Below are 24629 nucleotides of genomic sequence, written 5' to 3' on the forward strand. Positions count from 1 at the left end.
AGCACGTGAAATATCTGAGAAAGGTACAGATGATACCTCTCATTAAAGGTGGGAGTGGATGAAGTTTGTGACGATCGTGCATCTGCCATATCTGCAAACACAGATATAGCATCAGTAGGTTTATGACAGGTCAATCTAGTTCCTGTTTGTATATGGATATTTCTCTTCTTTTTGTGCTCTTGCTCTTTTTACTATTTTTTTTTTGGTTTTTCTTTAAAAAAAATGTATGAAGCTATATATATACATCCCCTTGAATTTGGCAATTACATGGTCAGGGGAGAAGGTTAGAGAGGAAGCATTAGAATGTCGAGCGTGAGTACATACTCCCCCTTTCCTTGGGTAGATCATATTTTTTGCAACGATGTTGCAGCCTCTTGGAACCAATTTGTCCAGCGGGTCATAGGTTGTGATGTGGGGAGATAGCTTTTTATGACCCCTGTGGCCACATCCACCAATTGCAGAGATGGTAGTGTACGCTCCCATTGACGAATGGAGGAAATGGTTTTCGACGATACTTTTACAAAGGGAGACATAGACTCATTGGTCTCTTGTTGGGTGTCGACAAGAGTAGGTGTAGAGCATGAAGAAACTTCTATATCAACGTGTGCCTGGCATGAGGAGCTAGAAGCTTCATGTGGCTCCCCCCTTCCTGAGCTAGGTGGTATTGATCGATATCGTTTGGGAATCCAAACTAGCTCTGGAACAAGTGGTGTGGAGCACTCTGTTACCTTTCCCTTACCACGGTCTTGAATTGTCGTTGGGGTGGCAACATTTGGTTTGTAAGGTTTTACAGGTGATGTAGAGGGATTCAGCTTATGTTTAGGGACCCAAATCTGGTCATTCCCTTCATAGTACCCTTGGGCTACTAATAATTTTTTAGGGATCCATCGTGATGTTACATTGCCCTTTCTCGGGTGGGGAGCTGCTTTCCTTCTATGAGGCTTCTTGTCTGAACGAGATTGAGCAGGGGAAGTAGCTTTTAACGAAGCTTTTGGGACCCATTTGTATGTACTCTTTGGCATAGTAAGCGGAACTTTAGAGACCACCCTGCATGTTTCCACTCTTGGCGTTGAAGCGTTAGAGGGGTGGCAAACAATCAAAGATGGTTTTGCCACTGGACTTTGTGATTTTTTGTTATCCAGCATTTTGTCCAGAGTCGATGGCTTAGGAGCGGGATTTTGAGCGGTCATACTGAGTGTTGGTTCTTGCGTTGTGACTCGTCTGGTTGCCCAATGGATATTGCACTTGGTGGCCAACATCCATTTGGGCCCTAAGTTTACAGTCCCTTCCATGGTACCAGCAGTAGGCATAACCAAAAAGCTTTGAATCACGGTCCCCTTGTCATAGGCAACCGGAGTGTGCAGAATTCCAGACAGGGGTTTTCTTCTTGTTGATTCCTTTAACTTGGATAGCACTCTTGGATAAAGGTGATTTCCCAAGTTGACACCACATGCCATATGATAGCAAATTGTGTTGAGCTCGTGTATCCAATAATGCATTATACAGCACCTCCCCGTAAGGACTCTGTAACTTAATTGGGTATTTTAGAGGCGAGTCAGATTCCCGTGAATCCTCCTCTGCTTCCTCGAAAAATACTTGCGTAATTCCCAAGTTGGCTTCTCGTTGTCGCCTAGTTCGTTGTTGACGTTCTTTGGCTTCAATTCTTGCTTGTATTTTCTTAAGCTCAGCTTGTTCTTTAGCTGCCTTCTTTTGATGGATTGCATGTAACTCCTCTTGGCTCAGGGGGTCATAGTATCTTTTGAATTTACTCCCATTAAGGAATCCAATGGTTTCAACTCCGTCGAGAGTCTCCACTCGGATGGTACCTTGCGGGGTAATTTCACATACTCTATACGGTCCTTTACCAGCATATTTGAGCTTCTTCTTTTCGTTACGCACTCCATACATAAGGACTTTATCCCCAACCTTGATGTCCTTGTCTTTCAGGTGGCGATCAAACCATTTTTTCCTTCTATCCTTCTCCACAAGGGCATTGTACACAGCCAATTGTCTTTCTTCGTTTAGCCGCTCAAGAATATATAGACGCTCAAGAATATACAGACGCTCTACTAAGGGATTACCATCCCAACCCTCTTGAGTAGCAACACGAAGACTATGAATGACAAATTCCCACGGCATGACTGCTTCTTGGCCATATACCATTTTGAATGGTGTGCAATTAATAGCCACTTTGTACGCAGTATGATAGGCCCATAAAGCTGCAGTAAGCTTTAGATCCCAATCCGTGCGATGAGCTTCAACTGTCTTTGTCAAAATAGAGATTAAAGTCTTGTTGGTACTCTCGGCTTAGCCATTCTCTTGCGGATAGTAAGGAGTAGATTTATGATGGGATATCATGAAATCTGTTGTGAGCTCCTTAATCACTTCATTTATAAAATGCGTACCATTGTCGCTCACAAGTTCAAAAGGACAACCGAAGCGTGTGATTATATTTTCAAAGAGGAACTTGGCTGTTGTCCTCGCATCTGCTTTACGTGTCGCTTTCGCTTCAGCCCATTTGGTCATATAGTCAGTGGCCACAATAATATAGCAAGATTGTGTGTTGCGAGCCGCTGGGCTAATTGGACCTACAAAGTCTAAACCCCACTTTTCAAATGGTTGGTTTACTTTGATTGGATGTAGGGGCATCTGATCTTTCCGCTCGGGTTTCTTGTAGCGTTGGCATTCATCGCAACCCTTCACAAAAAGTGATGCATCTTGGAACATAGTGGGCCACCAATACCCTGATTGTAAGATCTTTTACGCAGTTAAGTCTCCTGAGAAGTGACCACCGGCTACGCCCATATGTGCCTCTTGTAAAATGTATAGATACTCATCCTCTCGGGCACAACGCCTAAGAACGTCATCCTTTCCTCTTTTATAAAGAGTCCCGGCTATTAGGCAATAGGCTTCACATTCCTTGACCAGCTTTCGCACTAGATCTTTACGAAGCTCCTTGGGTGGAAAGCCATTAACCAAAAAGTTAACAATCTTCTCACTCCATTCAGGCATTGTCTCCACCATGAACAGGGAAGTGTCAGGTAAGTCATCATCAACTCCCGTAGGAGCCTCACCCCATTAGGTATGCGAGACAAATGATCAGCCATGACATGTTTTTTGCCAGGTCTCACCCACAACAGTGAAATCAAACTCAAGAAGAATCAATAGCCATCCTGTGATTCTTCCTGTGGAGCATGGTTTGTTTACCAGATACAACAATGCTTGATGATCCACATAGAAAACAAACTTGGTGGCAAGGAGGTAATAACAAAATTTCCTTACTGCATATATCATTGCCAACCCTTCTCGCTCCATAGTGGTGTAGTTCATCTCAGCATCGTTCAACTGGCGACTAGCAAAGCTAATGGGGTAGTCTAGTTTGTGTTCTCCAGGTTGAGTTAACACACACCCAATAGCAAAGTTTGATGCATCAATATGCACATGGAAGAGTAAATCCCAGTTAGGCATTCTCAAGATTGGAGCACTCGCCAAGGCCTTCTTTAATAGCTCATAGGCACGGTCACATTCTTCGGTCCAAATAAACTCGATGAGAAGCTTATACAATGGTCGAGCTATCTCGGCAAAGAATAGAATAAACCTTCGATAATAACCAATGTGGCCCATAAAGCGTTGGACTCCCTTATAGTTGGTGGGTGGGGGCAATTCCAGAATGACCTTGATTTTACTCTCGTCGGTGGAAATCCCATTTTTGGACACTATATGCCCTAAGATAACTCCGTGTTTAACCCAGAATTGGCATTTGAAAGGATTCAATGAGATGCGATATAATCTACACCTTTCAAATATTTTTCGTAAACACATCAAGTGCTCGTCCCAAGAAGAATGAACACAAAGATCATCTAAGAAGGCTTCACAAAAGTCCCTTAGATATTCCTTACAGGCTGTGTTTATCAATCGTTGGAATGTTGCAGGTGCATTGGTCAAGCCAAAGGCCATGACGCGAAAGGCAAACACTCCAAACTCTATGATAAATTTTGTTTTAGCTTGGTCCTCTACTGCAATTGTGATCTGATTGTAACCAAAGTACCCATCTAAAAAGCTGTATGCCTCCTTGCCTGCAACTCTTTCAAGCACATGTTCAGAATACGGCAAGGGGTAATGATCCCTTCTGGTGGCTCCATTAACCTTTTTGAGATCAATGCACACTCTGAGTTTCCCATTCTTCTTTGGTATGATGACTATCGGAGAAACCCATTCTGAGTGCTCAATAGGGTATATGAATCCACATTTTACAAGCTTTTCAATTTCCTCTTGTACAATCTTTGCATACTTAGGATTCATTGGGTAGGGACGTTGCTGGACTGGTTTAGCAGTGCTAATCATTGGAATTGTGTGTTGCACCACCGAGGGTGGAACACCCTTCATATCATGGTATGTCCAAGCAAATATGTCCTTGAATTCTTTAAGAAGCTTCTTGAGTGTAGCTTCCTCTGTCTGGGTAAGGTCTTGAGCAATAAAAACTGGGTCAGACTCCTCACCTGGATCTGCGAGTTCTATCTCCTTAACTACCGCTGGGCCATCGTAGACACCGCTACTCCCATTGGTAGGCGTTCGTTGGGCTTTTGTGTAGACCACTTTACGTTCCCCTGTGGTAGGCGTTCGTTGGGCTTTTGTGTAGACCACTTTACGTTCCCCTGTGGTAAATGATTTGAAATGCTCAGGTGCGGGGTGTAAGTCTACTGGTTCTTGTTGTGCCAGGCTTTTTTCTTTTAATTCCGCCTCCTTTTGTTGCTGAGCTAACTCTTGGTTTTGCCGCCTTGTGGCAGTACGACTTAGTTTTGGCTTCTCTTTGATTTCTAATTGGGCGACGTCATGAGGTTGCGGAATACACCACATGACACTTTGGAGGTATTGTCCCTAATTATCCGCTAACTTGATGAGCGTCAATAGCTCCTACATAACTAAGCCATTCTGTAGTGGATCTCTCTTTGTTTATTGCAGTTCGTACATTAGCTCGATATAGCGTTGTCGCTTATGTCTCGTTTTCTTCTCACCAAGTTTTTGATTTTGGTTTCTATCAGATTCGGACTCACTTGGTCGATCTTCACTTGTGTCCCCCTCACTTTCGGATACCGTCCTAGGCCTTGAGCGCCTTGCTTCCACACTTGGGTGAATATTTGATTCATCCCCCCCATCAGGCTCAGAGTTAGTTTCTTCTTGAGATTCAGACGACTCAGAGTTGCATTGGTCAGAGTCTTCGCTACTGTCAGTGTCAGGGGAGTTTGCCACTTTCTTGCCCCATCACGAGTTAAGTGCATAACACCTATCATGTTTATTGGCACTAACGGTGGCATATCTTGCCCCTCAGGTGTTACCCAACTCGTGCCTCTATTTCCCCATGTGTCTATGGTTGCCGCTAGGTGTACGCAATCCACGTTATCCGACTTAGTCATACCCGGTAGGACATCCATATAAGGAGAATCTTTCCCATCATCAGTCTCTTTTTTGCATGTATAGCAATACCTTAATGGGGCGGAGTGAATAGTGGTATCCAATCGATTATCGATGATACCCTTGCTTCCTAAGGGATGCGCGCGACCATTCTCAAGATCAACTCAAATGACAGAGTCCTGGAATTGTAGATAGACATGGTTTTTCGACCAGTCATGTACCATTTGTGCTTCCCTCATGAAAGGATGCCCTAAGATCATTTGATATGACATAGGATGCTTGGAGAAATCCATTACAATGAAGGTATGTCTTACCTTGTATCCCAGGACCTTGATCTTAAGGTCTCTTAACATCCCAATAGGTTTAGTAATAGTTCCGTTTGCCATCTTAACCACTATGTTTGTGACTTCAAGGTGAGGTCTTCCCATAGATTCCCAACAGTTTTTAGTCACAATGCTCACTCCAGCACCACCATCAAGGATTCCCTTTAAAGTTAATCCCTTTGGTAGTAATGGGGAGGGTTGCATTAGATTCGTCACCTTCAAAGTACTGTCCCAACTTGTTAACAGGTATTTCAATGACCGAGTCTTCATCTAGGTTGGGTTGTAGATCCCAATGTTCACCTTCCTCTTGAAGCATGTCGGGTTTATCCATATTTGCAAATTGTGGTAACCCCGCCTTTAGTTCTCCATTGAGAAATGCCCGAAGAGCTAAGAATAGCTCAGGATCTCCGTATAACTTGGATATGATCGTGGTTTTGATTTCAGAGGACATGAAATCCATTAGCTTGGATACATTCAATGGTACTTTTCGAGATATCGATGGAATCACTTCCTCTTCGATGGGGTCAGGCATTCCCTCACTAAACATTCTTTCCAGCAAGAAGGGTGGTTGCCCACTTCCTGATGTCCTATCCTCACTTTCTTCCCGAATGATACTAGGTATAGCTAACGGTTTATGGCTCCTGTGAGGCTGAACTTGTGTAGGGAACACTGTGTCTGGAATTTTGATTCTTCTAGGGTCTGCTGGCTCCAGTTCTCTTTGTGTTTCTTCCACCAAACCCCTTAAGTGTTGCACTTGTTCAATCTCCTCAACTGGGTTTGGGTAGGTTCCAATCTTTTTCTTGAGGGTTTTTGACCCACGGGGCTTGCCTTGGGGAGTCTCAGTCAGTTTGGGTGGTCGAGAGGGCATTAGCTGACTTGGTTGTGGGGCCGAGGAAGTTTCCTTCTGTTTCCCCTAATTTATGTATTCACTTGATTCTCCTTCAATGAGCTCCCGAGTGGGTTCCTCCCTTAAGGTAGTGGCTTTGGTCCCCATGGTTTCTATTGAATCAGAATCATCTTCAGGATCATTCATATACATGGGGTCGTGTCCTAATCCTATGTTAGTCTTTGAACTAGGCTTGGAGCTCGTGGCATTAAGCGATCTCTTCCGCCGCGTTTTCTTTTTCTTTGCTTGAGCAATTGATGCAGTATCCCTCTCTTCAAGATGTAGTTTTGATTTTGAAGCATTGACCGTGTAACTACATTCGCGGGTACAACGGGTGTGGTTCCTCGTGCGTGGTTGGTGACCTCAACCAAATTCAATGGCGTAATCTTGGGTGCACTAGGATTATGTGGACATTGAGCGATCAAATGATCACATCAATTACATGTAAGTACTGGCATTCCTGATGTGCTCCCTTGATTTGGTTGCATTTGGGTAGCGATCTTCTGTAGCCTATTAGGGCACTCCACTACACGATGCGGTCCACCTCAATCGTAGCATTGAAGAGGTGGTCTCCTTGCCAAGGTATTAAGGTTTTGCCCTCTTGTGGCGAGAGCAGCCGCTTGATATACAGGCTTGACTTGCCCAAAATGATCCTCCATGTAGTACTGGGGAGTCATTTCAAACGTATCAATCCCATATTGAAGAGTGGGGTCTATCTCCTCTTCATAATCCCCACATGCGCACTATGTGACTCTCACAACCCATCTGGTTTACAGGGGTAATCCTTGGATGTGGAGGTTGTGGTCCTAGCATTGGCGGTGGTAACGGCACAGATTGGACTACATTCGGGTTCCTTGGAACTATGTGCTGTGACGGTTGCTCGACAGGTTGTGCAGGCATCAGCACGGGTACTTGAGGTGTGTTTGACCAGGCTAGGGGTGCTTGATTTGCTAACATATGCTAAGTACTAGGCAATCCTTAGATTGATGGCCATACTTACCACATGCATTGCAATTCCCATTGAATTTGACTCTGAATGTGGGACATTCACTCGTGCTACGTGGTCCTAAGCAAACCGAACACCATTGTTGCTCTCTTCTTGGGTACATATGGCTATTTTGAGGAGCTCGATTACCCCTAAAGTATTCTTGGAGAGCCTTAGTAAGGTCGGTCACAGACATTTCGGATATCTTAGGCTCCTTGGCAATAGGTTTTACCGTCATTGGCTCGTGCCCAGATACTTGCGAACTAACGGATTTTGTCTCTGAAGACACCTTTTTACCTGCAATCATCAAGTTGTCTTCTAACTGGATTGCATTGGCAGTGTGACTGCTTCCCACGTTGTAAGACCTCTAATGACTCGGCCATTGTATATGTCCTCGTGGCGCAATCCTCGGATGAATTTATCGAGCAATTGGTTGTTATTGAAGCGCTCATCGGGAGTTCAACGAGAATTTAGATGCTTCAATCGACTAATAAAGTCTCTCACTGACTTCCCTTCCTCGCGTTCATCTTTTTGGAGTTGAGATGCTACTCCCCAAAGCACACCCTCACGTATGTATTCTTTCAAGAACAATCTCTTGAGAGTGGGGTAGTGAGTGCGCTCTTCAACCCTTAAGGTTCGATACCAATCTCCGGCCTTCCCATTCAAGGTTAAGCCTAAGGCTTTACACTTATGCAGCTCATTGTGCTCTTCCAAGGAATCACACACGTGTTCAAAGACTTCAATGTGCTTCCTCACATCTTCGTTTTTACCACTGAAGTTCTGAGTGAGCTTAGCAACTTGTATCGCCTTGCTTCTAGGCTCTCTCTCAGGCATGCCCCGCATGTTTTTCGCGCAATAGATCGTCCGATCATCTGAGCAAACGCTGCAAGATCACCTAGGTGAGCAGGCATAACTGGTGGAGGCACTTCTGGAATAGCCTGGTTGATAGGAGTTGGTGTTTGTCTCGGTATGTATGCAGCTGACGTAGGATATGATATGTGACTAGGCCTAGCTCCTCTTGGATAAGGGTTGTGATAAGGCAGTCGTGGAGCATATGCCATTGGCATACTAAGAGGCATAGGAGCTACATGAGCATGAGTAGCGATAGGTACATATGGTTAATAGGCATTGGCACGCACTGTTGTAGGTATTGTTCCACTGGGTAGCGGTGTCGTACTAACTACAGTGGTCACAGGTGCACTTTCGGCGGTCATGCTCATCATCGGAGTAGGCATTGTGGATTCCCTAATGGAAAGTTGAGCCAAGTTTGGAAAGCTAAAGTTACTGCTCGTGGGCTCAACTTGCATTGAAACTCCAGGCGAAACAACATATGAAGGGTCTATGGGACTCACCGAGGGAGTCTCCAATTGTGACAGAGTTGGTTGTTTGGCCTTGCCCGTATCCAAAAATTTCATAGGGCCAGGGAAACTAGGTTCACTCCCCTATTTTGCCTCTCAATTTGGATAATTCTATGAATAACCTCACATATCATTTGTTGTTGCTCCTCTAGATTAGGGGCGCTAGATGTGGATCGTATGACTTCTAACCAACCTACATGGTATGTGTAACCCGTTTATAGGTCAGTTAGAGTCTCTGTGTGTAGATCATATTCCCAATTTTCATTGAGAAATATCCCATCTAGACTTGGAGTGCCAAATGGTTCTCTTGAAGTGGACGCAATGTCACTTCTTATGGATTGACTTCTAGGGACCTCTACTTTAGGAAGCGCGTCGTCGGAAGGTGGTAGCTCAGTAGGGTCCTAAACAAAGTGGGTAGAATATCCACATGGACACTCTTTGGGAGGGTAGGGTCTACATAAGATGTGAATGGCGAATCTACTACCCCTCCTTCTTCATTTACTTTGCTTGTCGCATGTTCAGAGCGTGTAGCTCTACTAAAGGTCTCTATTAGATGACTAAACATGCTAGATCCAGGTTGTGGGGCCCAAACTGGCATGTTTTGGCTTGTCTCCTTAGGGTTCTTGGTAGGGTGCCCTTCCATGGCTTCTGAGTTAGAGGACGAGTCACTATCCGCTATTCGTGGATCTTGGGTTGCACTTCCTTGGGTTCCAGCTGAAGGCCAAGATGCCAACGTGGAGGGATGGTGTGAGCCTGCGTAAACTCAAATGTTTTCTAGTGGCTCAGACTCTAGCACCCGACCAGAGCATAGATGTATGTGACGTGGGTACCCTACGGGCGTTGGTAACTACCCTTGAAGCCCACTCAAGTGGTTTCTCGGGTGTTTCACACCCCGTTTTTACTTGTTTTTGTATTGTTTTTAACCCGTTTCTAACCCCCTTACTTATGGTCAAACCTGAACTAGGGCGTGTGATAGCTTGAAACGAGCGTATCGTTTAAAGGGTCCTAGTGTGCTTTACAGCACCGTGTTCACCTATCCAGAGCTCCTGTGGTCCTCAAAATAGTCTGTTTTCTTGTGGGGGAAGGGGTGAAAGCCTATTTGCTTGTGGAGGAAAGGGTGAAGGCTTTATCCCACATGCTCACTTCACTCCTTGGGGGGTGGGCTACATATAGAGCTCCACTTCCCTTAAGCTCTCACTTGAAAGAAAGCTATGGAGGCGCACTCTCCTATATATATATATATCAAAAGATTGAGATCGAGGCCGAGGTCGGGGTCAATTGGGGGTTTTTTCTTTTCAAAAAATTTTTCTTCAAATAAAAAATCTTTCCTCTTAACACGTTTGTTTTTTTCTAGAAAAAAATTTAATTTTTTTTCCCTTTTTTCCAAATTTAATTTTGTCTTTTTTTCCCTTTTTTTTCCCGGGATAAGTTTTCTAGGGTTTCTTTCTAGGGTTCAGTCTTGGCCGTGGCGAGTTCGCACACACAGCGCAGGCTTGGGGATTCAGGAATCCCTCTGAACGTGGAAGACCAGAGAACAGAACGCATGCCCACACGTGGAGCGGAAGAATAACAAAAGAACCAGAATTGCAGAAGACGAATTGCAGAAACAGATTGCAGAACACGAAAACACCTCAACAACAAACACACAGTCGCCTTTCCTACAGTGTAAATTTCACTTCACGCAGCAGCCCAAGCTGCAAAACTGGAGCTTGGTGCAGGGCATCTCCCCGACAGCAGCAGAGCAGCGGCGCCAAAAATGTGTGCTTTTGCCGCTAGCTGGGGACTTGCCGAACACCTTATACGAGCCACGAATGACTGCAAGCATACAACCAGGAAAGCAAGCTCAAACAGAATGCAAAGGTGTGTCACTCACTGCTCAAACCGCCGCCGTGAAGGATTCCCGCATTGCGGTGAAGGAGGAGCCACCGTCTCGCTGCTCTACCACCGTGCTGCTACGCAGTGCTCGATCGCTCTCTCTCTCACTCACTCTCTCTCTCTCTCACGAAGGAGAAGGAAACCAAGAGGATAAGGCAAGAGCACTCTTGTATTCAACACATTGAGAATGAGAGTTTGAGGGTTACATTTGACTCTTATAGGTGACTTGGCCGTTCACACATAGGCGCCCATACATGTCCGGCCAATCCTAACCCTTATCCTACTGATATTCAAGGTGCGCCTCTCATCGGTGATCACCCAATACCTTTATCCTTTACATATGGTGCCGACAAGCCCGGCCCGTGACTCAGAATACTTAAATGAATTACATGACGTAAAACATGGTACGTCTCAATGTCCGTCATAGGTTTAGGATGTCCGTCACTCATAGGTTAACAGTCGGCCGACCAGCCTTAGTTCGATTTAAATGGTGAGCTTCCGGTACAGTGGATGAGGGACCACCAAGGAAGCGGCCTATGAGTGAAGCGCTAGGTGACCTGCGAAGGATCCTAGAGGGTGCTGACCATACGATGCTCGGGCTCTGGGTCACCGAAGATACCCATACGTGCGTTGTGGAAGATATTGAATCAAGGAGTAAGAGTTGTTTTCTGCCGAAGGATCCTAGAGAGTGCTGACCATACGATGCTCGGGCTCTGGGTCACCGAAGATACCCATACGTGCATCGTGGAAGATATTGAATCAAGGAGTAAGAGTTGTTTTCTGAAACCGGGCATGGACCTGGTTGATTGACCTTGCTGGTCGAACGGATGAGTCCATGGCTCTTTTATATGGATCTGTTGGTTGATCTTGCTGATCTTCAACGGAGATTCCATCTTGATTTTTATAAAAGATTATATTGTCGGGTACTATGAGCTAGGAACTATTGAAAAGGCCCCTAAGTGGACAGGTGGTGAGCGTTCTGGTTGCCAATGATGTCATAGATACTCCGATGAAGGAATGATTGGAAATAAGGATTCAACCTGAGATTTTGAGGATTGTGATCAGTGACACAATGGTTTCATCAAAGGATTGTTTTAAAGATAGCTGATGCTGAGAAAAAGGCAATTTCATATTGGGTGTGTAAGTGGTGTGACTAGTTTTATGTTTGCATGAACATCCAGCTAGGGGGCCTAGGAACTCTTTTCCCTGGTACACCCGGGACAAAACCTAACCAAATTCCTAATTGGATCCCATCACTACAGTGGTTGGACAGTTGGCTAACCCATGGGACTGGATGGGGTTAGGCTCGACTGATGGATTTGTAAATTGAGACTCAATTTCTGTTTAGTTCGATAGATGAAGTAAATCCTGGACGAAAATTGTTCTATGGAAAAAGAATCAACACCTGTGCCTCTTGATGAGGAAAAAAGCGTTGGTCTCTATGACCCAAGTGCAAATCTGTCCCTTGATCTGACTATGGAACTTACGAGTTCCGTCAGATTAGTTCAGTTAGTTAAGGCTTTTGACTACGTTAGGGAAAAGTTAACCTGCTGGAATCGCCCGTGCTTTCCGGGCAAAGGAAGTTTTTTCGGGTTCGATTTTGAAAAAAACAATGGATTAGTCTCTTGTCCGGATATCCGTGTGGGCGAGGCCCCGAGTGTGGGACCCTGCCCCGCACAAGAAGTGCTACTTCCGCTGCTAGCATCCCAGAATTCGTTGCGCAGTGGGGTCAGGGATCTTACAGTTGGTATCAGAGCTATTTGGCTAATAAGGATCAACCGAGAAGCCAAATATGTCAAAAATTTATCAAGAAGTACTAAAAGGTTGTAATTGTGTGATAAAATTCATACAATTTGTTATTTAGACTGAAATTCGTAAATTGGTAATTGGGTCTTCAGATGGAAGTACCGCAATTGTATAGAACCCCTGACTTGCTGGAGGCCTAGACATGATAGTATTTACCTTATAATTCCAAGGACCTTGACTACCTGTATATACCGAGGGTATAACTGGAGCTCTTTACTAGCAGTATATACGAGTAAATCTAAAACTTGAATTTATAAGCATTAATACTATCCAGATGATGAATTCGAATGTGGTTGATATGATTTTAAATTCTGATTGAGAAATGATTAGTTGATTTGGATTATGATTGAAAAATGAAGATTTCTGAATTTTGGCTGAATTGTAATAACTAAGCAAAACCTCAATGAGGATGAATGGGATGAGTCCCTGTGATAATGTTCGTAGTTAGAATGACGTTAATGACTCCAGCAAATCACTATGAGATTAGTGGATTGTGCTGGTAGATTGCTGGTGTTAACACTTGACCCAGTGGATCAAGTTAAAGGAGGTTAAATTAAAAATCTGCATAAATAAAAAAATTCCATGAAGGACTGTTCAGATAGAAAATTCGATCTAATGGACCATTATTGTGATAAGGAATTGAATGTTATGATCTGAATGAATTGTTATTTAATAATGAGTTTTATATAAGGGATCTTTATCCCGGGATTCTGTTGGGTTCACCAAAATATAAGGAACCCATAATCAGTTGGATCTTCAGAAAAAGAATTCTCCTCTAGTTTTGCGAGATGAGGACATCTTGGGTTTTTTAAGTGGGGTAGAATGTAAGATTCCTCCCCAGCCTCTCAGGATGTCCAGTATCTTCCCCTGTAACCAATCCCCTCTTCAGAAATATAAAAGATCTTGTTTCTGTCTGTTTTGGCCTAGAGAGAGAAAATATTCTAGAGAGAGATTATTCAGATTTTGAATATTTTTAGATACAAAAATTTCTCATCTTATTAATATAAGTTTCCCTGAAACAGAAGTTCAAAAAGATTTCCAGAAAGTGCATTAGAAATCAAGTATAATCTATTCAAGAGGCATTATCCTGAGGCATTATCCAGAAAGTGCATTAGAAATCAAGTATAATCTGTTCAAGAGGCATTATCCTGAGGGTCAAGATTTTTTCAAAATTTTAAATTAAGGTTCCTATGGGCCAATAAGATCAATCCATGTGTGGGGAGGAGGAGATAAATCCAATTTGTAAAAGAAAATACCCAAAAATGAGTAAATGCTCACATAAGATGAAGAGTTGACTATGTACAAGGTTTATCAGTAAAAAACTATGAATATTACTAAAAAAATGAGATATTTTGGGTATAATGATTCCATTTTGACACATGTGTAAGGAAGGGGAGTCCCTTCAAGGAGGTGCCTACTTCACATGCTTGAATGAGTTTTAAACTCAAAAATAATGTGATATTTTTATCTCTCCTCTCTCTTGGATCAAACCGAATCAAAAAGGAACCAAACTAGGTCCAAATCTGGTCCAAATTCAACCAAACTAAATCTAGAAAATTCTAGAAATCAGTTGGTCTTGGTTGGAGCCTCCCTCTCCTATAAATAGAACCTGAGCCCTTTGTAAAAAAATAGGATAATTATACTATGCTAGAATTATGCTGCAATAATGATAATTTTTACTATTCTCTAAAATTCTCTCCAAATTGAAGAAATTGGAGCTTCCCTCCTTCTTCAATATCCATTGGTGGCTCCATCAACACACCAAACCAATTGATTGGTTGGGGGCCTCTACCGTGATCAAAGAATCAAGCAATTTGTAAGGTAAAGTGTGAATTTTGATCTTTTTTCATAAATTCTCAATGTTTCTCTCTTCTCAACCCCTCTCAAGCTTGAGAAGCTTAATTGGAATGGCTTTTTAATGCTATTGAAGTTAATTGATGAATGGAAGTAAGGAAATACATAAATTCCCATGTATGCTTAATTTTTATGGTTTTTATCTTCTCTAAAATGATTATAATGTTATGCCTCATTGAAAAAAGGCATTCCCCTCTCTTCTTTAGTAAATCCAACCATTCTTTATCCTAGATGAATGATTAATGGATAAAATCAAGTTTTTCATAATGTTTCTCTTGAATAAGTAAAAATTGCTTACATTAGAATGAATTAAATACTCTTGGTGAAATTCTAGTTGATTTTAGAAAGTTAAAAATTGAAAAATGGTCAGCCATACAAAGGAGGTTATGGCAAAATTTTCTAAAATTGTGTAAAAATAAGTTTTACTTTTTTATTCTAAAAGTGTAATTCCTACTAAATTGGATTTATGCATGGATAGATGCGTAAAGAATTTAAATTAATCCAAAAAGTGTTATTTTCATCAACTTTTATTTTATGCATAAAGAAAGATGCATAAAGAATTTTACTTTTTTAATTCAAAAGAGTGATTTTCATCATAAATGATTTTATGCATAAAAGAAATTCTTTTATATTAAAAGAGTGATTTTCATTATAAATGATTTGTATGCATAAACATATGCATAAAAGATATTTTTTTATATTAAAAGTGTGGCTTTCATCATAAATAATTTTATGCATAAATTAGATGCATAAAAAAATTCTTTTATATTAAAAGAGTGATTTTCATCATAAATGATTTGTATGCATAAACATATTCATAAAAGGTATTTTTTTATATTAAAAGTGTGATTTTCATCATAAATGATTTTATGCATAAATTAGATGCATAAAAGAAATTCTTTTATATTAAAAGAGTGATTTTCATCATAAATGATTTGTATGCATAAACATATGCATAAAAGATATTTTTTATACTAAAAAGTGTGATTTTTATCATAAATGATTTTATGCATAAATTAGATGCATAAAAAAAATTCTTTTATATTAAAAGAGTGATTTTCATCATAAATGATTTGTATGCATAAACATATGCATAAAAGATATTATTTTGAATATTAAAAGTGTGATTTTCATCATAAATGATTTTATGCATAAATTAGATGCATAAAATAAATTCTTTTATATTAAAAGAGTGATTTTCATCATAAATGATTTGTACGCATAAACATATGCATAAAAGATATTTTTTTATATTAAAAGTGTGATTTTCATCATAAATGATTTCATGCATAAATAAGATGCATAAGAGAAATTCTTTTATTCTAAAAGTGTAATTCCTACTAAATTGGATTTATGCATGGAAAGATGCATGAAGAATTTATTTTAACCCAAAAGTGTTATTCTCATCAATTTTGATTTTATGCATAAAAAGATGCATAAAGAAATCTATTTTTAGTTCAAAAGAGTTATTTTCATCAATTTTGATATTATGCATGAGAAGATACATAAAAGATTGAATTTTAATTCAAAAGTGTCATTCTCATTTAAAATGAATTTATGCATAGGAAGATGCATAAAAGATTGATTTTTATTTCGAAAGTGTTATTCTCCTTAAAATGAAATTTATGCATAAATAGATGCGTAAAGAAATCTTATATCAAAAATAAGAATTCTCTTGCATTCTATAAATAGATATGAGGATGTGAAACGAATTAGATAGATGAAAATGAACGAGGAATGGATGTAGATGTATGTATGTGAAGGACGTATGTGAAAGGAAAGATGTATGTGGAAATGGATGTATGAATGTGGAATATGGATAAGGATATGGATGTGGACATGGATGTATGAATGTGAATGTGGATGTGTGAATGTGGATATGATTATGAATGTGGATGTATGAATGTAGATGTGGATGTATGGATGTGGATATGGATGTGTATGTATGAATGTAGATGTGGATGTGGATGTATGAATGTGGATGTGTAAATGGATGTATGGATGTGGATGTAGATGTATGAATGTGAATGGGGATGTGAATGTATGAATGTGGATGTGGATGTGGATGTGGATGTGAAAATGGATGTATGGATGTGGATGTAGATGTAGATGTATGAATGTGGATGTGGATGTATGGATGTGGATGTAGATGTATGAATGTGAATGGGGATGTGAATGTATGGATGTGGATGTGGATGTGGATGTGGAAATGGATGTATGGATGTGGATGTGGATGTATGAATGTGGATGTGGATGTAGATGTATGAATGTGAATGTAGATGTAGATGTATGAATGTGAATGGGGATGTGAATGTATGAATGTGGATGTGGATGTATGGATGTGGATGTGGAAATGGATGTATGGATGTGGATGTAGATGTATGAATGTGAATGGGGATGTGAATGTATGGATCTAGATATGGATGTGGATGTATGGATGTGGATGTGGAAATGGATGTATGGATGTGGATGTGGATGTATGAATGTGGATGTGGATGTGGATGTATGGATGTGGATGTATGAATGTGAATGTGGATGTGAAAATGGATGTATGGATGTAGATATGGATGTGGATGTATGAATGTGAATGTGGATGTGAAAATGGATGTATGGATGTAGATATGGATATGGATGTATGGATGTGGATGTGGATGTGGATGTATGGATGTATGAATGTGGATGTGAAAATGGATGTATGGATGTAGATATGGATGTGGATGTATGAATGTGGATGTGGATGTGGATGTGGATGTATGAATGTATGAATATGGATGTGGATGTACGAATGTGGATGTGAAAATGGATGTATGGATGTAGATATGGATGTGGATGTGGATGTAGATGTATGAATGTGAATGGGGATGTGGATGTATGAATGTATGAATGTGGATGTGGATGTACGAATGTGGATGTGAAAATGGATGTATGGATGTAGATATGGATGTGGATGTATGGATGTGGATGTAGATGTGGATGTATGGATGTGGATGTGAATAAACAAATGTGGATGTGAAAATGGATGTATGGATGTAGATATGGATGTGGATGTATGGATGTGGATGTGGATGTGGATGTGGATATATGAATGTGGATGTGGATGTGGATGTATGGATGTATGGATGTGGATGTATGAATGTGGATGTGAAAATGGACGTATGGATGTAGATGTGGATGTGGATGTGGATGTGGATGTGGATGTGAAAATGGATGTATGGATGTAGATGTGAATGTGGATGTACGAATATGGATGTAGATGTGAATGTGGATGTACGAATATGGATGTGTATGAGGAATAATGAATGCGAATATGTATGTGAATGGATATGAAGTCGATATGAGCGAATGGATGAGATGAGATGTCATGTGAATCAGAATGTGAATGAATAATATAAGATGTGAACGAATGAGATGTGATGACACGTAATGTAAATTAAGAAAGATAGGAATGGATGTTATGTGGAGTGAATGAATCTGATGTGATGGGATGGAAAATGATGTATCTGGTCAAGAATGTTAGAAAAAGTGATCTATGTCATATCATAGACAAGGTCAAAGGGATGTGGATGAATGTGGTGAAGGCTAGGAGTTATCCCACATGCAAAGGCAAAGCCCATATGGTACTTGGACCTATATAAAGGGTCATTTCAATGTAATGTCACATAACAACTCATTCTCAAGTACACAATCTCTTGGTCAAGTAAGTGCATCTTGTGTTGCTTTGTATTGCTTTTGTCATTTGTTTATAATCATGTTTAGCATTATGTTTGAGCCTCCATAGGCTAGCCTAGTCCTAGATCCATGATTTCCAACATGGTATCAGAGCTAGGTTAAGCTAGGCTATGATGAGTAGTATTTTTAATGCAATCTTACTTAGCCTTGGGAGTGGCCCGAAAATGGAAGCTGCTAACCTTGACCATGTAAGTATGCATTAAAATTGAGATTAAATTCCTCTCATTGCATTAGTCTCTTCATTAGGAGTTAGCATTGCATTAGGGTTTCTCTCCTCCTTTACATGTTTTATTAGGATCTCATTTTAGGAGCTATAGATTTGGTCTAGGAGATCCTTAGCATTTGATTATGATATAGAAGCATTCATTGGTAAGCTTCATCAAAGCTCTTAGCTATAGCACAATATCCTCTGCACAAGAAACTCACAGCAAAGAGAGAAGAAGAGTGATAGCAGTGCAGAGCTTACACAAAGAGACGGCTCAATCAACAACCAGCTCTTGGGCAAGAGCAGCTCGGCGGGCATCCACTCGTCAATCAGAGCAACTACTAGCATCAAACGCAGCGATAGCGTAGCAAGCTTGCAGAAGCGGCAGCAGGCAGAAAACGAAGAAGCAGCTCAACCTGAAGGCCAACCCACATGCAGCAGTAGCAGCTACTACAGCCAAAGCAAAGAAAAGAAGCAGTAGCTTCACACCAGCAGCGCAGGCCACAGCAGAACATAGGCGGTGACGGCGAGACGAAGAAGGCAGTTGACCAGATCCTTATCCAGCATCATCTGTGGAGCCTTCGAACACCAAGCAGATCCGAAATCGACGGAAAGCGCTGACATTTGGCGGTGCCCATCAAAAATACTAACGGTGCGCTGACAACGCAGTTATAAAAACCACCGTTGATACTAAGGTATAAAAACCTTAGTGTAAAAGAGGCCTCCATAGTGGGTGTTCACATGGGAAGCAAATGCTTCATCATCTTGGGATTTCTTTCTTTGGAATTTGTATTCCACAGTGGCATCATCAACAAAATCATGCATGCATCAAATATGGGAGATGTTTTGGATCTAGTGGGGGCACAACTCCAAAAATATGTAGGAAAATTTGTTGGATGTAAACCACCTCTAGGCACCTATGATGTAGCCTAAGTGGCAATGGTAGTTAGAATGGGTATGATTGATGGGAATGCACGCACGACCAGTCTATGTGCAATGTCAGGACGAAGAAGATGCTATACAGAATGAAGATGCAGATCAAGATGCAAAAATGGATGGAGACAAAGACGAAAATGAAGATGAACAAGATGCTGTCTATGTTGATTCTTATGTCATGGCTCACATGTCATAATGACGAATGAATTATGCCCTCTCTTACCCAAATGTTTATGTATGGACACCTCTAACCACCGATGATGTAGGTTATGTGTTTTTATGATGCTCACAATATCTCTCAGTAGGCCATGTAGCCCACAAGGGGGGATTGATGAGAGTTGGGTCTCCATGACCAACAAATGATGATGATGATGCCCATGGATATGATGATGATGTGCTATGATGATGATGGGGTATGGGAGAGGAATGTTTTCATGTAGGAATGTTTTCATGTCATTTTCTTTTCGCAATGTAGAAGCTATGCTCCCTATGAGCGTACTCCTTATGAGTTAAGCTTTTTCTTTCATGTAATGTTAGAAGCAAGGAAGGGCATTATGATATGCCATGATCAAGGAAGGGTGTTAGAAAAAGTGATCTATGTCATATCATAGACAAGGTCAAAGGGATGTGGATGAATGTGGTGAAGGCTAGGAGTTATCCCACATGCAAAGGCAAAGCCCATATGGTACTTGGACCTATATAAAGGGTCATTTCAATGTAATGTCACATAACAACTCATTCTCAAGTACACAATCTCTTGGTCAAGTAAGTGCATCTTGTGTTGCTTTGTATTGCTTTTGTCATTTGTTTATAATCATGTTTAGCATTATGTTTGAGCCTCCATAGGCTAGCCTAGTCCTAGATCCATGATTTCCAACAAAGAATGCATACACATATGATTTGGATTTGGGTTAAGTAATATGGATTGATGTGAAACAATCTGGAAAGATGTGAGTTCATTATAGAAACTGTATTTGTGAACTGTTTGTAAATGATTGTTTTATGTCAAGAATGCTAGGGAAGCATTTTGACTGCCTTGAGAATGTGGTCATGGAGAGCTACCTGATAAAGTTGCAATAGCTGACGGAGAGTCAACAGAGGACGCACAATGCCTAAGAACGTCATCCTTTCCTCTTTTATAAAGAGTCCCGGCTATCAGGCAATAGGGTTCACATTCCTTGACCAACTTTCGCGCTAGATCTTTACGAAGCTCCTTGGGTGGAAAGCCATTAATAAAAAATTTAACAATCTTCTCACTCCATTCAGGCATTGTCTCCACCATGAACAGGGAAGTGTCAGGTAAGTCATCATCAACTCCCGTAGGAGCCTCACCCCATTAGGTATGCGAGACAAATGATCAGCCATGACATGTTTTTTTCCAAGTCTCACCACAACAGTGAAATCAAACTCAAGAAGAATCAATAGCCATCGTGTGATTCTTCCTGTGGAGCATGGTTTGTAAACCAGATACAACAATGCTTGATGATCCACGTAGAAAACAAACTTGGTGGCAAGGAGGTAATAACGAAATTTCCTTACTGCATATATCATTGCCAACCCTTCTCGCTCCGTAGTGGTGTAGTTCATCTCAGCATCGTTCAACTGGTGACTGGCAAAGCTAATGGGGTAGTCTAGTTTGTGTTCTCCAGGTTGAGTTAACACACACCCAATAGCAAAGTTTGATGCATCAATATGCACATGAAAGAGTAAATCCTAGTTAGGCATTCTCAAGATTGGAGCACTCGCCAAGGCCTTCTTTAATAGCTCATAGGCACGGTCACATTCTTCGGTCCAAATAAACTCGATGAGAAGCTTATACAATGGCCGAGCTATCTCGGCAAAGAATAGAATAAACCTTCGATAATAACCAACGTGGCCCATAAAGCGTTGGACTCCCGGTTATAGTTGGTGGGTGGGGGAAATTCCAGAATGACCTTGATTTTACTCTCGTCGGTGGAAATCCCATTTTTGGACACTATATGCCCTAAGATAACTCCGTGTTTAACCCAGAATTGGCATTTGAAAGGATTAAATGAGATGCGATATAATCTACACCTTTCAAATATTTTTCGTAAACACATCAAGTGCTCGTCCCAAGAAGAATGAACACAAAAATCATCTAAGAAGGCTTCACAAAAGTCCCTTAGATATTCCTTAAAGGCTGTGTTTATGTTGCAGGTGCATTGGTCAAGCCAAAGGCCATGACGCGAAAGGCAAACACTCCAAACTCCGTGATAAATGCTATTTTAGCTTGGTCCTCTACTGCAATTGTGATCTGATTGTAACCAACTGATTGTAACCAAAGTACCCATCTAAAAAGCTGTATGCCTCCTTGCCTGCAACTCTTTCAAGCACATGTTCAGAATACGGCAAGGGGTAATGATCCCTTCTGGTGGCTGCATTAATCTTTTTGAGATCAACGCACACTCTGAGTTTCCCATTCTTCTTTGGTATGATGACTATCGGAGAAACCCATTCTGAGTGCTCAATAGGGTATATGAATCCACATTTTACAAGCTTTTCAATTTCCTCTTGTACAATCTTTGCGTACTTAGGATTCATTGGGTAGGGACGTTGCTGGACTGGTTTAGCAGTGCTAATCATTGGAATTGTGTGTTGCACCACCGAGGGTGGAACACCCTTCATATCATGGTATATCCAAGCAAATATGTCCTTGAATTCTTTACGAAGCTTCTTGAGTGTAGCTTCCTCTGTCTGGGTGAGGTCTTGAGCAATAAAAACTGGGTTAGACTCCTCACCTGGATCTGCGAGTTCTATCTCCTTAACTACCGCTGGGCCGTAGACACCGCTACTCCCATTGGTAGGCGTTCGTTGGGCTTTTGTGTAGACCACTTTACGTTCCCCTGTGGTAAATGATTTGAAATGCTCGGGTGCGGGGTGTAAGTCTACTGGTTCTTGTTGTGCTAGGCTTTTTTCTTTTAATTCCGCCTCCTTTTGTTGCTGAGCTAACTCTTGGTTTTGCCGTCTTCTGGCAGTACGACTTAGTTTTGGCTTCTCTTTGATTTCTAATTGGGCGACGTCATGAGGTTGCGGAATACACCACATGACACTTTGGAGGTATTGTCCCCAATTATCCGCTAACTTCCGATGAGCGTCAATAGCTCCTACATAACTAAGCCATTCTGCAGTGGATCTCTCTTTGTTTATTGCAGTTCGTACATTAGCTCGATAGCGTTGTCGCTTATGTCTCGTTTTCTTCTTACCAAGTTTTTGATTTTGGTTTCTATTAGATTTGGACTCACTTGGTCGATCTTCACTTGTGTCCCCCTCACTTTCGGATACCGTCCTAGGCCTTGAGCGCCTTGCTTCCACACTTGGGTGAATATTTGATTCATCCCCCCCATCAGGCTCAGAGTTAGTTTCTTCTTGAGATTCAGACGACTCAGAGTTGCATTGGTCAGAGTCTTCGTCGCTACTGTCAGTGTCAGGGGAGTTTGCCACTTTCTTGCCATCAGGAGTTAAGTGCATAACACCTATCATGTTTATTGGCACTAATGGTGGCATATCTTGGCCTTCAGGTGTTACCCAACTCGTGCCTCTATTTCCCCATGTGTCTATGGTTGCCGCTAGGTGTACCCAATCCACGTTATCCGACTCAGTCATACCCGGTAGGACATCCATAGAAGGAGAATCTTTCCCATCATCAGTCTCTTTTTTGCATGTATAGCAATACCTTAATGGGGTGGAGTGAATAGTGGTATTCGATCAATAGTCGATGATAACCTTGCTTCCTAAGGGATACGCGCGACCATTCTCAAGATCAACTCGAATGACAGAGTCTTGGAATTGTAGATAGACATGGTTTTTCGACCAGTCATGTACCATTTGTGCTTCCCTCATGAAAGGACGCCCTAAGATCATTTGATATGACATAGGATGCTTGGAGAAATCCATTACAATGAAGGTATGTCTTACCTTATATCCTAGAACCTTGATCTTAAGGTCTCTTAACATCCCAATAGGTTTAGCAATAGTTCCATTTGCCATCTTAACTACTATGTTTGTGACTTCAAGGTGAGGTCTTCCCATAGATTCCCAACAGTTTTTAGTCACAATGCTCACTCCAGAACCACCATCAAGGATTCCCTTTAAAGTTAATCCCTTGGTAGTAATGGGGAGGGTTGCATTAGATTCGTCACCTTCAAAGTACTGTCCCAACTTGTTAACAGGTATTTCAATGACCGAGTCTTCATCTAGGTTGGGTTGTAGATCCCAATGTTCACCTTCCTCTTGAAGCATGTCGAGTTTATCCATATTTGCAAATTGTGGTAACCCCGCCTTTAGTTCTCCATTGAGAAATGCCCGAAGAGCTAAGAATAGCTCAGGATCTCTGTATAACTTGGATATGATCGTGGTTCTGATTTCAGAGGATATGAAATCCATTAGCTTGGATACATTCAATGGTACTTTTTGAGATATCGCCCCTCAACTAGGGGCTGGTGAAGATGGAATCACTTCCTCTTCGATGGGGTCAGGCATTCCCTCACTAAATATTCTTTCCAGCAAGAAGGGTGGTTGCCCACTTCCTGATGTCCTATCCTCACTTTCTTCCCGAATGATACTAGGTATAGCTAACGGTTTATGGCAGGCTGAACTTGTGTAGGGAACACTGTGTCTGGAATTTTGATTCTTCTAGGGTCTGCTGGCTCCAGTTCTCTTTGTGTTTCTTCCACCAAACCCCTTAAGTGTTGCACTTGTTCAATCTCCTCAACTGGGTTTGGGTAGGTTCCAATCTTTTTCTTGAGGGTTTTTGACCCACGGGGCTTGTCTTGGGGAGTCTCAATCAGTTTGGTCAAGAGAGGCATTAGCTAACTTGGTTGTGGGGCCGAGGAAGTTTCCTTGTGTTTCCCTTGATTTATGTATCACTTGATTCTCCTTCATTGAGCTCCCGAGTGGGTTCCTCACTTAAGGTAGTGGTTTTGGTCCCCATGGTTTCTATTGAATCAGAATCATCTTCAGGATCATTCATATACACGGGGTCGTCTCCTGATCCTATGTTAGTCTTTGAACTAGGCTTGGAGCTCGTGGCATTAAGCGATCTCTTCCGTCGCGTTTTCTTTTTCTTTGCTCGAGAAATTGATGCAGTATCCCTCTCTTCAAGAATGTAGTTTTGATTTTGAAGCATTGACCGTGTAACTACATTCACAGGCACAACGGGTGTGGTTCCTCGTGCCTGGTTGGTGACCTCAACCAAATTCAATGGCGTAATCTTGGGTGCACTAGGATTATGTGGACATTG

The sequence above is a fragment of the Cibotium barometz genome, chromosome 53, assembly GCF_041138505.1.
Source record: "Cibotium barometz isolate CiBa-2024 chromosome 53, ASM4113850v1, whole genome shotgun sequence".
In the NCBI taxonomy this organism is placed as follows: domain Eukaryota; kingdom Viridiplantae; phylum Streptophyta; class Polypodiopsida; order Cyatheales; family Cibotiaceae; genus Cibotium; species Cibotium barometz.